This window comes from Excalfactoria chinensis, chromosome 23 (assembly GCF_039878825.1).
Source record: "Excalfactoria chinensis isolate bCotChi1 chromosome 23, bCotChi1.hap2, whole genome shotgun sequence".
Taxonomy (NCBI): domain Eukaryota; kingdom Metazoa; phylum Chordata; class Aves; order Galliformes; family Phasianidae; genus Excalfactoria; species Excalfactoria chinensis.
In genome coordinates this window covers 1,455,904-1,470,131 of record NC_092847.1, presented here as the reverse complement: position 1 = coordinate 1,470,131, position 14,228 = coordinate 1,455,904, and the positions used below count along the sequence as shown (strand labels likewise).

At 47.6% G+C, this 14,228-nt stretch overlaps 1 protein-coding gene across 20 annotated transcripts in view; it reads right to left on the bottom strand.

Annotated features, from left to right (window-relative positions):
- NFASC (neurofascin) overlaps positions 1-14,228 on the bottom strand; it is a 94,875-nt gene that overhangs the window by 63,768 nt on the left and 16,879 nt on the right. For 18 of the 20 annotated variants that reach the window (XM_072356166.1, XM_072356180.1, XM_072356184.1 and 15 more), the window contains exon 1: positions 8,589-8,681. The exons of 1 other annotated variant lie outside the window; for it this stretch is intronic. The gene's annotated coding sequence lies outside the window, so the exon portion shown is untranslated. Of the gene's footprint in view, positions 1-7,836; positions 8,277-8,588; positions 8,682-14,228 lie in introns of those variants that run through there. One more of the 20 variants, XM_072356170.1, reaches the window with a different exon arrangement.

Here is a 14,228-nt window from a genome sequence, read left to right as displayed (position 1 = left end):
AGTTCATTAGTGCCATTTCCCTGCTTATCACAGCCTGAGCCAGGCACAATGAGCTGGTCAGCAGCGAGGTCACCATCCCAGCCTATGCTAAGTGAAAGTGACATACTGCTGCTCACTGCGTGGCGGGTGGCTGGAGCTGACACCATGTATGTACTGTCTGCCTCAAACACGAGGATGATGCTGATCTCTGCCTATGATACACACGTTGGTCAGCATAAGTGAAATACCACCCCATGACAGCAACCTGCTGCAACACTTCCTCCAACAGAAACTATGAACACAGCGAAGATAATACTGGCAGCTTTTACCTTACACAGATGTAGTTTTAAAAGGTTCTGCTGATACCCAGAGCAATGGAGCAGAGACTTTCCAGCCATGCATCAGCTGTAGATTCAACAAGTTGCAGAAGTGACACGATCTTCTTCCCACCCAAGGAATCCCTCTTCTGGCTGTCCACACATTGCCAGCTCCCTCCCTGACATCAGCAAACAGAAGCCTACATCATAAAGCACAGGGAATAGCATGGAGGTGACCTACCAGAGCTTTCTGAGAACAAAGGAAGACTCTTCAGCAGCACAGGGAGAAGAAAATGCCATTTAAAACCAGACAGTGCTCTGACAAAGGCCAGACTGAATGAAGACTAAATGAGAACCGGCAAGCTGACATTTGAAAATGCAATTAGCTGCCTTGTAAAACCACCTTGGTATCTTATTGTTAATTATATGTTTGCTCACCCTAAGAGGCAATACATTTAAGTTCCATTCTCGGGCTCTCCTGCTTTGACTGGTCCTTCAACCAAGATTTGTTCTCCTCTCACCCCATTCTACCTCATGAGTTACAGTGAACCCAACTTCCACAAAAGGACTGTGCTATTCTGCATTACATAACTGCCATTACAAACACAATTTTTTGGGAGGCATTTAGAGGAGCACGTTAATTCTCAAGTTAGGAATAACTAGATGCCAAGGAGAGAGCTGAGAATGAATTAGGTTTGCATGTATGCAGTTCCAGGACAGTGCCATGCTTCCCTAGAACTGAGGATCCCAGACACTGTGCTTAGTTCAGCTAACCTCTGCCTGCAATAATTATATATTCTTACCCAAGTCCCTGACTCCTCTCTTAATTGAGATTAAGTTGCCTTTTAAACGTATTAGTGTGGGTCACAGACCAGGGCTGTTTTAAGGACATGAGCATAAATCACATTTGTTTGTCCTGCAAAACAAGCTAAGAGGAAGGAAGAAACATCACAGCTGAGCAAACATAGGATCTTCCGGGTAAAGAACCTGCCCAGAACATTTAGAAAGCAAAGTCTCCCCATCTCATCTCTTGGCACTCACAGGAACCAGTCCCGCTTGCATTTGAAAACCAAAACACTGTTAAAAAGTGGATCTTTTTGGAGAGAAAGGTTGGAGTAGTGAGGCAGACCAGGAAACAGCAGAACATTAGATGCAGCATTAGAGAGAAGTCTGTTATACCGAGCTCATGCCAGATTAGCCTCACAGCTGTCACTGCGGTCAGGAGATTTCAGACGAGGTCAACCAAAATACATAGCCATGTACCCAGCTGCTGATGTGGCCAGAAAATAAAACTCTGTTGGCCTTGGTATCTGGGTACCAGATCTGTCAATAAGAGATGTCAGCCTGGGATATGTAACACAATACTTTGAAGGACACTTGATACTGCGCACACGTTTGTCTTGTAATAAGCACAGCCCATGTATTTTGTATCAACTAACACACGCATGGCTTAATCCAGCTTTGCTGGGCACAAGGGAGGGACTTCTGTTTTGAAACTGCAGCCTTAGATAGTTTATGTTAAAATCCAAATTTACTAGATGGGAGAAGGAAATAGGATTATCAGTTTATTAAGTAGATTGATTTGATACAGCTTTCAAGTGATTTCTCTCAGTGCACGCTCATACAAACAGCTTCACTGCTGAGGGCATCAAATCCTACCTAGCCACACCAGTCTGAATTTGCAATGGGGGAAGTAAAAACAAGCCAAGACTTCAGTTCCCAGGCTCTCTGCAAGGCTTGCAATTCAACTGCAGACAGACAACTCAAAATGACTGCCAAAGCATGGTCTGGGGGCATGGCAGATGCGTCATGAAAGCAGAGCTTCACAGGTCCCATGCATGCTGTCACACATGCGTGGCTACAAAGACTCACTTCTCTCACTCCTCTCCCTCTCCCACTTGCCTGCACACATCTGTGAACACGTCACAGGGGTTCGAACAGAAGCCAATGAGCTTGTAACAAGAAGTCTTTGTTGCTGGGTCTGTTAGGAATCTGAAAGCAAGATTTCACGAATCCTGACACCATTTAAGTGACAGCAAGAAAGGGAGCTTTTTCTATGCCCTTAACTCAATAAGGGTACAGCTCAGCATACAGATGTGTCTTTATCAACTGCTGAGCCATGCTGTGCTGTTAGGCATATTAGTAACTCTTCCAGCTATCACAAACAGAGCTGTGTAATTAAATGCAAGGCAGCTGGTGGTACCATACCCTACTGTGGAACTGTTAAAGAGCTCACAGAACAAGATGCAGGCTGACTCCCAATACTAATCATCTAAATTGCTTGAGGAACAGTGACATTTTCACCACCCATACACCAGAGCACGGGCAGCTCCTCATTAACTGAGCAGGCTATAAGTAAAGATTCTAAGATTGGGTCAAGAGTCAGGGATGGTCTTCACCTTTTCAGTTCATTGTGTGAGAAGGCAGTGCTGTAATTTCTTTCCCTCCCTCCTTCCCCCCATCCTGCCCCCAGGCTGTGTAAATATCCAATAAAAGCTTCTTGACAGTTACATGAGGGATGGCAGCCAGCCTATGTACATGAGGAAAAGTGCTCAAAGTGACACAAAGAGGAAGGGGTCTGTTTTGTTTTTTTGTTGGTAGAAACCCTTAAGGCAACGTATCACAAAACAATTCAGTCTGGAAAGAACCACAGCAGGTCATCTAATTCAACTGCCTGTTGAAAGCAGCATCAGCTGTAAGGTCAGACAAGGCTGCTCAGCATTTTATCAGCACGCAGATCTTGAAAACACCTATCTAATGAGGATAGAAACTGCCCAGCCTCTCCAAGTAACCTTTTCTACTTCTTGGGAGTATGCTTGTGAAGGAGAGGGCATCTTTCATAGAATAACCCGAGTTAGAAGGGACCTATGAATATCAGCAAGTCCAGTTTCTGCCTCCACACAGGACAACCCTAAGTTCAAACCATAAATCTGAGCTCATTGCTCAAACACTCCTCAAACTCTGGTAGGCTGGGTACCGTGACTTGGTATCCAACCACCCTACCATCCATTTTTCCCCCCATCTGACATCCATTTGATGACACTTATTTCGATCCATGCCTGTTATCCCTTTTTCTTGCTGCTTATGGAATGGGAAGACTCGGCAGCTTCAGCACCATGGAGAGAGGCAGCGGCAGGCAGCGCTGTCCCAGCAACGCTCCGTGCCAACACAAGCAACCCGAGCTCCTTATCTTATAACAGCTGTTTTAAACCTTGAATCATATGAAATGTCGAGTGAAACTGCAGAATAAAGCCCCAGTGGTTCAGCAGGAGAAATCTGCCTTTTTGCCTCGTTCGTGGGATTGCTGTCCTGCAATTGCTTTGTTGGCTTAACTTGAATATGAGTTATTCGCTTACTGTCAAATGATTTATTACCTCACGCTGCCTTCTTCCTTGCTAACCCTGCATCATTATTTAATCACATTTCCCGGTTAAAATTAGGGGGATGGGGTACTCCCTGGGGCTCACAGCATCATCTATGGCTTTGTTTGCCTCCAGTGAGTATTTGTGCATCCAAAAAACACAGACAACATCAGGACAACAAGCACATTAGAAGAAGGATTTACATGTTTGTCCAAGAGCACTGCTTTCTGAGTAATGCCTCGGAAATGAAAGCTGCTTTTCCTGCTTAAGGAGCAACTACTTAATACAAAGGAAAGACATGAGCGACAGGTTAGTGCCTCAGGTAATCTGCCTCAGTTTCAGAGGCCCTGCATTCTCTTCTTAACTCGGAGCTATTTGAGGTCACGAGAAATAAAAAGTCAACATTTCATCACAGAAAAGGAGATTTTGTGACATTTCTTTGCAGATTCAAGAAGCATCCCATCCATCTCACAGCTCAAGCTGCAATTGCCAGCCCTGCCCATCTGTGCCAGGGCATTTCAGGAGGAAGAAAATATGCAGGTTGACAGTGAGATGGCATCATGCTTGCTGTGACTTTGAAAGTCTGTAGGAACCTATCACTCTCCATGCTGGAAGCCAGCAAAACCTACTGTCAAGGAGGCATAAAATAGGAGAAAGCTTGCCAGGAATTAAAACAAACCTCCATGGCTAAATATCTTGCACCAAGCCTCTGGGTTATGTTCCTTTTAATGTTGGCATCAGTAAAGTTCAGTGTTTGCTTCCAAAGGTGGGTGAGCAGCACCAAGGACAGACAATGCCAAGTGTTCATCAGTTGTGCCTACATTTGTCTTTGAACATGTGATTAGTTGCTGCCTATAACAAGGATCAGGAGCACCAGCTGGAGCAGGGCTGGCATGAGGTGAGACCACCCTGGGCTGCACAAGCTTTCATGCATGAAGCTGGCAAAGCCTCAAATACCACTGCAAACACCAAGACAGGAAGGTGCCCAGAGTCACACTAGGTTTGTACCTTTACTCTACAAAGCACCAGCTTTATAGCACTGATATTTCTGTCAGCCTCGGAATTTAAGCAGCCTTCATGTCAGACTTCACCAAGTAAGAGACACAGCAATGCTAGGAAAGGACTCCCAGGTGCTGCTTTTTGAAGGGAGATCTCCATTCCCTGCTCCTGAGGCCTGCATCCTGCTCTCTTTCTGGCTCTCCCTGCAGTCAGAACAGGATGCTTTGCTCTCTGTGCCCTTGGGCCGGTCTCTAAACCACGTTCCCAAGACACAGCGAGAATAAAAGGAGCTGCTTATTATCAGCATCAAGAGGATGGGATGAGGTCCAAAGGAACACAGACTGAGGAGCACTGAAGAGGCAAGGTGAAGATGCGTCCCTGTATGTCATCCTCAGGAACTTCTAACCTGCTTTAGTCATGCAAGACCATCTCTGTTTATTTGGCCGCTAATCCTTTGCTGTCTATCTTATTGACTAGGAATTGTGATCCCTGTAAGCAGGGCTGAGGGCTAAATCCTCCTCTATTTTAATCCATAACAACACAGCAAGGTCTCTTTCAGTTTTGGATTTGAATGAAATAAATAAATAAAAGGAGGAGGGGGGTTTTACTGAACATAACAACAACTTTGAGCGCGTTCACTCCGAGCTGGATCACTGCAATTATGCAACAACTACCCAGCACAGCTGAGGGTAAAAGCAAAAACAAAGTCCCAACCTGCTTCAGCAGACAGGGGAGGGGAAGAGCAGAAGTCACCCAACAATATTTAAAATCAAGGGAATGTTTTTGGAAAGGAGCTGCCCACAGGGCAAGGAGACAAACCAGACCTCTCTGACAAGAACTGTAACTGAATACAACGCATGGTTTGGGCTGCCCGTTCAGTTTTAAGATACGAGGGAATATTATGATGAAGGCAAACTAAAGAAGAACAAAGATTCTTAGTGGAAGCACCAGAGCTTATTTTTCCTTCTTGATTTCTTTTTTTTTAAAGCCTCCTCCCATGCTTTCAATTCAAACTCAAGTGAAAACTGATTTTCTGTGTATAGCTTAGATGAATTTCTTTATAGGTTTCCTTGCAAATTGATTGCACTTGAACAAGCAGATCTCTGCAGCTGCCAGGCAACTCCAGAAGCCCTATAGCAATACAGCAGGGGAGCACTGCCTTGCTGTTTGGATTTATCTACTTAGAAAGGTTTGGTGCTGATGAGACTCCATACCATGATGCTACAAAGACAACTAAATCCAAACCAACACATCAACATGCATGCAGCACTTCCACACAAAGAAAGAAGGTTCAGCCAGTCCTGAAGCCTCACTGCTGAATGTCAGAATCACAGCAGTGTCCTGGGAATACAGCTGTTTCATTTCCCCAGATATCTCTTAACCTGCTCAGATGCAAACCATAAACTTGTGGGCTCCCACCTCACCAGAGCATGCCCAGATTGAGAATGAGCCACAGCACTATGAAAGCTCCGTGTAATCTGTGCAGAGCCTTCACCCTGCTTAGGCAGCCTCCGTTTCTACAAGCTCTTCCGTTTGCCAAGTCTGCATTTTGATAGAGACACCCTCAAATTACCACATTTCTGCTAAATGGGGTTAAAGAGATGGGAAGAAAGGAGCCAAGGTGCTCAGTGAGCATGAATAATTCGCACAACAAGCTTGTCCCAAGGACACGAGGTCACCCAGCCAGGTCAAAACCAGAGCAATGGAAGCAAGGATTGCTTCTGTGGGAAGTTAGCACTACCCTCCCAAACTGTTTACTATTTACTATCTCCTATGTTCCTGCTTCCTAAATCCCTTCCTCCTTCTCCCTCAATCCCAGGCACTGACATTTAGTGGGGTATAACCACACTAAGACCCCCTACCCATGGGCTTCGTGCACACAGCATCCTTGTAGCATCTCAGACAGCCAACAGGAACACAGGCATGAAGGATTAGGCCTCGTTTCTTGCTACTATAATTAAAGCTACATGACCACTTTTAATGCCCGTGCACTGCAGAAAGCCTTCATGGTGGCACTTTGCCAGCAGCAACATCGATTATACACGAGCCCCACAAACATAAAGACAATTAGATCACAGCTAGGCAAATAATTCATTATGAATTAATACCATTTAAGAGCTCGGGATGTTTTCCATTTAATCATTAGCTGTGAGACAAGATGATTGGATTGACTGACTCCGTTTAAATCAGATCCCTAGCCACAACCAAGGCAACAAAAGTCATGGAACACTGAGGCCTCAGTAACCTCTGGAGCATCTTGTTGGGTGATCCTGGAGCTTTGCTGATCCGATAGGCTGCACTATCACACAGCTTGAGCTCAAATGAGACAAAGGCAGCCCCCCGACCTCACGCCCAGCAAACAAAGTCCATTTTCAAACTTAACAACTCGAGCCCATCCTCAGTCAGCTGAGAAGGCCGCCATGCATTATTTATGTTGCACTCACATTACAGCCACACAACACAAAAAAGGAAAGTCAGCAAAGGCCCGGCCTGAAGGCCTTAAATAAAAAGAAGGCGATGCTGATTTTGGGCAGTTCTCTTTCAGGATAGGCCATGCAAAGAAGTTGTCTGGAAACAAAGCAGTCACGCTGGCAATCATTTTAGCCAAAGGACGAGCATTTTACAGATACACAACCACCAATAAAGGAGTCAGCATCTTAATAAAAGTCACCAGATTCTTGCTTTTGTCCTTAGAATCTGATAGGAGCGCCCTGGAAACGCTGACACCGCCACAGCATCCATCTTAAACCAGTCAGGCATCTGGGCTGGATTTCAATCTTCCAAGTATTTCTGCAATGTGTGCATCCCTCCGGCATTCTGTTCTGCCTCTCAAAAAAGCAGGCAAACATCCCCGCCTGAATTTCACAAATGCTCCATAGCCCACATGCTTATTCCAAGGACCCGACCTTGAAAACCATCTCAAAGACAGCATTCAAAAGAAGAAAGAGAAACCAACGCGGGTAACAAACCTCATGTGCCCACCCCACTTCCAAAAGGGACAACCTCCCTCCATCCCCCCCCCCCCCCCCCCCCTTAACCCACATAACTCCCCCCAAGTCCCAAGTCCCAATCGGAGGCCTCAACAAGACATAAGCATGCATTCTCCCTGTGCTATGCTGTCTGAGGAGCAGCTGAGGCCACATTAGAGGATATCACCCTGTGCTCAAGGCAGACAGTACCTCTCTTTCAGGCCCACGGGACTCCCACCTCGGCCACAGAATAACACAACAGAGTTTTCTTCAGCCTCTGCAGATCATTTCTGAGTATTTCCCGGAGATGGGGAACAGTTGAACCGCCCTTACAGCCGGAGTACAAATGATTCAGCACTTTCCCCACCTCCAGAAGCCTGATCGATAGCAGCGAGCCCTTCTGCAGGCTCAGCCAGTGCATGCAGATCCACAGCACAGCATCACCAGGGCTGCTACTGCAGCATCACAGCCCAGGTGCTGTCGGCAAGGCCTCCCCGGTAAGGCCAGAAGAGGGGTTTCATCGGCCCTGGGTGTTCAAGAAGGAAGACGCGATTGTAGCTCTAAATATAGGGGGGAAAAGGGCAAGGAGAAGCTCCACCCGGTGATTTGGGGCTGAAATGTGCCCTGTCACACCGTGTTCTCTACCCTGTCCCCCCCAAGCTGACACATCAGCATATTATCGCTCACACAGACGCGATGTCGTGACGTAAGAACAAAAACCCCATCACATGCCCGAGCCCCGCACGCAGCATCCCCACCCCCTCCCCCTCCCATTGCAGTTTTGGCCCATTTCCGAGGGAAGGGGAAAAAAAATTGAGAAGGGGGAACCCAGCAGGCAGCAAGATCCCAGCTCTGTGGGGGTGATGAGGGAGTAAAGCAGCCCCAAAGCTCCGGCTGTCTGCGGGGGTACCGCGTCCCTTCTTTCCAACTCCCCCCCCCCCAACCAACCCGGCCCCTCTTACCCACACCGAAGCGCCGGGATCGCCGCAGCCAGGAATCGCCGCGCCGCACTGCGCGCTCCCGGGCGGGCGGGCGAGCGCGCCCCCGAGGAGGAGGAGGCAGGAAGAGAGGGAGGAGAAGGGAGGGCAGGGGAGGAGAAGGGAGGGCAGGGGAGGAGAAGGGAGGGCAGGGGAGGGATTTATTAGCGTTGCCGTTAATTAGCACCTGCAGCCCTGGCTGATGCTCAGCCCCCAGATTTCCCCACAAACACGAATAGGATTTACCGACCGCGTCCAGGTTCTGAAGCTCTCCTCTGGATTTTCAGGGGAGGAGGAAAAGGATTTCCGAGCGCGAGGAGTTACTCGGATGCATCCTTCCCCGTCCCGCACGAAGTGATGGTGCTCAGGAGCATCCCAGCTTGGCACCGGGCTAAGCGTCAGCTGGTGGCAATCTGCATTAGGGCACTTTCCTTCCGCGTGCCCCAGCAGAGGCTCCTGGTAACAGCACAGCGCAGCCATCTCTTCAGTCATTTGGTTATCAGAAATGTCAGCTTAATTAAAACCTGCCCCCCCACCGAGGATGCGCTCACAGTGGGACCTGCCACTTCCCTCACCGTACACTTTGTTGCCTGACGAACAACTGCTGAGGCTGTGAGATTTCAATGCAGATACGTCCTTCTGCAGGAGCACACTCCTCCTTATTGATTAGGGATTGATGGACAACATATATGGGGCGTGCAGCTGCTCATCATACATTCCATGCCCTCATGGAGTTTGCCATGAAGAAGTCTGCCCAAAAGCACTATTTGCTATCCCATAAATGTCAATGAAGAAATCATCCACTCAGGATCTGTGTGTGTCCCACGGGGTCTACAGGAGCTCCAGAGGGATGCACCTTCTTCAGGGGATCTGGAAAATGAGCTGTGCACTGCAATTACTCTAATGAGTGGTAGATGCAGTCATACAAAAAGCAGAGAGCAGGGGCTGCAGGAGAGCAGTGGCCCAGCTGATGCAAATTAAGAAGATTAATCCATGAGGAATAGCCGAGTCTGCTCAGCACAGCTGTTGGTGGAAAGGGAGGCAAAATCAAACCATAGAGCAGAGCAAAGAGGGCTTCTAAAGTGGGGACATTTTGCTAACAATATCACTGAGATTCAGGCTTCTTTATCACAGAGCTGCTCAGCACCTTTGGAAACATCAGATTTCAATATGCTGTGCTATTTCTGCAGGGATCCCATAGTGCAGCTCTATTTAGAGCAGGGGGACATAAAGTTGTTCTTCAAGAGTTGCCTCCAATGACGCTGAGTGCTTCTCCGAAATGCTGATTACTGTTAACTCCAGAGGAATCTGAGGACACGTTGTACCTCATAAGGGCTGCTCGGTGTCTTGCAAAGCATGCTTCTCCTTGTTCTTACAAGCACCTGTCCCACTCTGTCAGTGGCATTAGTTGCAAAGCAGCCTGTCACAAAGTAACTGAAATATCCATCCTTGCTTTAGGAAGTCTCTTTGCAGAGGAGTTGTAGTGAGAAGAAAACACTGCCTGCCTCCATTACAAACACTGCCTGCAATGTGCAGCTTTGCTCCATTTGTGATATGAACAACGATTTGTTTGCTTTTCTCTTCGACCACTTCAGAGAGATGCACTGGAAGATACAATGAGAGCCGAGCTCTGATAAAAAACCTTGGAGGCTGTTTGTGTGTGCGCATGGGGGAAACAAGTCAAAAAACTGCCTCTTAAAATGCATTTCTGTTGAGGAATAACTCAGTTTAGTGCAGCAAGGATCAAAACGTTCAAGATAGATCGTTGCAAGCCAATGGCAACTTGAGGTGAGCCCGATGGAAGTTGTATCCTGCACATACAAGGCTGCTGAGGCAGCTACCTATTAAAACTAGCACGAACCTTGGCCCATGTTCTGATGTTTGCCAGCAAGACTTAGGTTGAATGAGAACATCCCACACCAACAGAGACATGCATATGTGCAGTGGTTATTGAGCCAGACCTCCCTGCAGGGCTGAGCTGACCATGGGAGGCAGTGACACGGAGGGCATACTCCCTCCTCACCTCTAATTCCTTGCCAGATCCCCTCTGTGCATTTGCCTCTCACTCCAGAGCTCTTAGAGGGTCTCTCCCTTTCCTCATCCCCAGAGATCCTCTGCAATCCAATTAATTGGTTGAACTAGGAACGAGCAACGTGGAGAAATTAGATGAGTTCCTCTCCTCCAACCAATCTCTCTGAAGAAAGTATTGATCAGCCTTAAAGCGTTTGTGCTTGGAGAGATGGATTTGTGTGCACCCTGCTATGATGACCCTCAGCCTTTCAGGAAGAGCTGGTGATGGATGTACATCCCAGGCACTCTGTTTTAATGGGACAGCAGCCCCTCCTGCCCCCTAGGACATAAATCATCGTGCTGCTGAAGCCAACTTGAGCTTCCCATAGGGGACAAAACCACAAATAAATCCACTTGTAGCTCCCAAAGCATCTCCAAGGCAAGGATTGGTGGGTCTGCCAAGTTACCCAGCCGAGCTCCGAGGCGCTGCGGTTCGTTATGCAGTGCTGCCATCTGCTGCTCTCAGCACAACAGCGTTTTCCCTTTCAGCATCCACCAAATCCCCACCCACGGAAGGCAGCCGTGAAGAGAAACAACAAACCTGAGCTAGAACTCCAGGACCAGTTGGGTTTGGTTGTTGCATTGTGCCATATGCGCTGAATAGCAGATGTGCTCCTCTGGTCAATCTTCAGCTCCATTCCACAGTTCCTTTAATACTTACATTAGAAAGGTATGCAGCCACCCAGGCCAATGGAACATCTCTGTTGCACAGCTCCAGGCATTCTCAGAGGCTTCCACATCCAACACTGCCTTCACTATGAAACATTAAGCAGTTCAACACCTACAAAGCGTTGCTCTGATACTACTCTTTCCAGACAGGCTTCAAGATCACAGATACAAAAGGCAGCATCCTTCCCTCCCTCTCCTCCAGCAACATTGCCTTTTGGGGCCAGGCAGGGCAGCTTTGCCTACAGCTCTACTCTCAGTAGCATCACATCCCACAAGCATTTTGCAAACTAGGAGAGCACCCCTCCTGTTTCCCTCATTTATTCTTAGGAGTCTGCTCAGCTGGAAATGAGTCGGCCAGTTTACCTGTGCTTACATTGCCTTGATTGCTAACATGAGTCAGCTGTCCTTTATACAAGACTTGAGTCATGTTGCCTTGCCATAAAGCCTAAGATGGCTTCCAACACTCCCCAGAGGGCAACTTTAAAAGACTGTGCTTTCTGAAACACCTTTCTACAAGTATTTCAAGCCTTATCCATGCTCTCTATTGTTTATCACGAAGAATAACTCTCATTGCTTTTGGTTTGTCTCATTTGATTTGGAATTGTTGGTACGGAGCACACATACACGAGTATTACTGCAGAAGTACCTGCCAGAACTTGGGACAACATGCCTGGCAGCCCATCTTTAGCCTGAATCGAATTTCATGAGCCCATTCCACCACTAGATTGCAGCAGAACACCAATTTCTGCTGCCTGCTCACTTGCTGGGTGGGAGAAAGGAGCAGACAGAGGAGCTTGCAGAACTGAAACATCTTGCCACCTCTCAAGCAAAAAACGTAGGTGAGAAACCCCACAGAATGTGAACCACAGCAAGGGAAACCACATAACCCACAAGGGTGCCTCACACCCACTCTGTTGGGCTGGGAGCACATCCCATAGACGCAGCACTGTGTCATCTTACAGCCGGTTTGTTCAAGGCACTGTGTTGCCATGAAGGTAAATGTCTTGAGCTCCACTGGAAACGGACTGTGGTTTTCTACTGAGTTTGCACAAACATTTGGCAAACTTGGAACTTGGCTGTGCATCCTTCAAGAGGTGACCTAGAAGAAACTGCTGAACTGACAAAGACAACACGGCCCTGAAGCCCTGGGGACTGACAGGCAGTGGTGGCTGTCTCCAAGCCTCCCTTCTGCAGTTCCCATTGCAGAAAGAAGCCAAGAGTACAGATCCATGCTCAGCACTCTTGAACTCCAGCTGAATCCTTGAGCTGGGATGAGTATTTTAGAGCTGAGTTTTAGGCTTTCCACTTGGATGCGTTGGTCTCAAACTCCAGAGTTGAACTTCTCTACTGCTGTGCACCACCCATCCCTCCCTCCATCCATCTTCCCCATCACAACCTGCACCACTACCAAGAATATCTTGTGCCCCAGTTGCTGATTTTGTCACTGGAGGATGATCCACTTTGCCTGCTGCATCCAACAGGGACAAAGTGGGCATCCCCTCATTGCTAGAATGGGCATAACCAAGTATATCCCAAGAGCAAATCATTAGCTCTCAGAGGATCCCCTCATAAGGGGCTGTCTTGGCCATATATTCAAGATCTCCTGCATTTCAAGGAGAGAAATGCACTAATTTTCACTCAAGCTTTGAGTCTGAAGCATGTATTCTGGTGGAAATATCAAATCCTGAAGCTTGGAGACTGAGGATTTCATGTTGTCTGGGCCATCACTCGGATGGCTTTGTTCCTAGCACTGCCTTGTTCCTAATGCCTTCCAGTAGATATGCCTTTAGAGGAGAAATGACCAACTAGATACCCTGTGTCTGGCACGCACCAGTCCTGAAGTGACCCCTTTGTGGGAATTAAAGGGTCTGCAGAACACAGCTAACACAAGGGATGACATGGAAGGCCCAGGTTAAAGCACAGAGAGTTAACACAAGGGAAAACAAGGAAGGAGAGAGAGAGGGAGGCATGGCAATTGTTCAGGTTCCTATTAAGCGTTAAGCTTCCTTCTTTAAGTGCCTAAACAGAAGTGAAGCGCATGAGATTCCATCCATGTTCAGCAGTGTTTTTGCTTGAGCTGAACGCACCACTCTTGCTGAATAGCATATATATATATATAATAAATAGATAAAGAGAGGGAGAGAAAAGCACAAACTTCCTCCAGCCCTCCTTAACCGGGCAGTGAGCTGAAACAGATTCCCCCTGCAGAAAGGCTTCGCTGCCAACAAGCATGAATGTCCTCTTTAAAAATTGAAGTCCTGACTGAATTGAGGCAGAACATCTGAAACTGCAGCAGAATGGAGCTGCTATGCCTGGGGTCAATCTGTGGGGCAGAGGGAAGGGCCCAGGACACACATAGAAGGGCTTTGTATGCTTATACCCTTCTAATCCATAGCATCTTTTCATGACATAGGGGTGTCCTGCCCTTGGGCTGTCCTTGGTGCCGCATGAGTTTCTCACCTACCAGTCATCAGTCCCTTGGTGTTGGCCCCACTCAATAGCTGAAGACCACATTTCATCCACAACATCAGCTCTCCTTCCTTCACTGCTGTTCTACCTCCGAGCTCTTTGTCATGCCCTGGGATGTCCTTCACATGGCACCCTCAGTCCTCCAGAATCAGGTTCATAAAGCCAATCCCAGGAGTCTTCGACTTACCATTTGCTGTGACAAAAAGCTGCAGAGTGACACGAGCACACAGCTGCAGAGCCTGCACCAAAGCTCGTATATGGGTTATTGGCTCATTAATCAATAGGCTTGATCCTTTTCAGACACTCACAGGAACCTGCTTAAGCAGAACAATTAGCACTAGTGGCTTTCTTGTATTTCTATTCCCAATTAGATTTAGCTGTGATGGAGAAGCAGCTGCAGGCTAGGTCCCCTTTAGC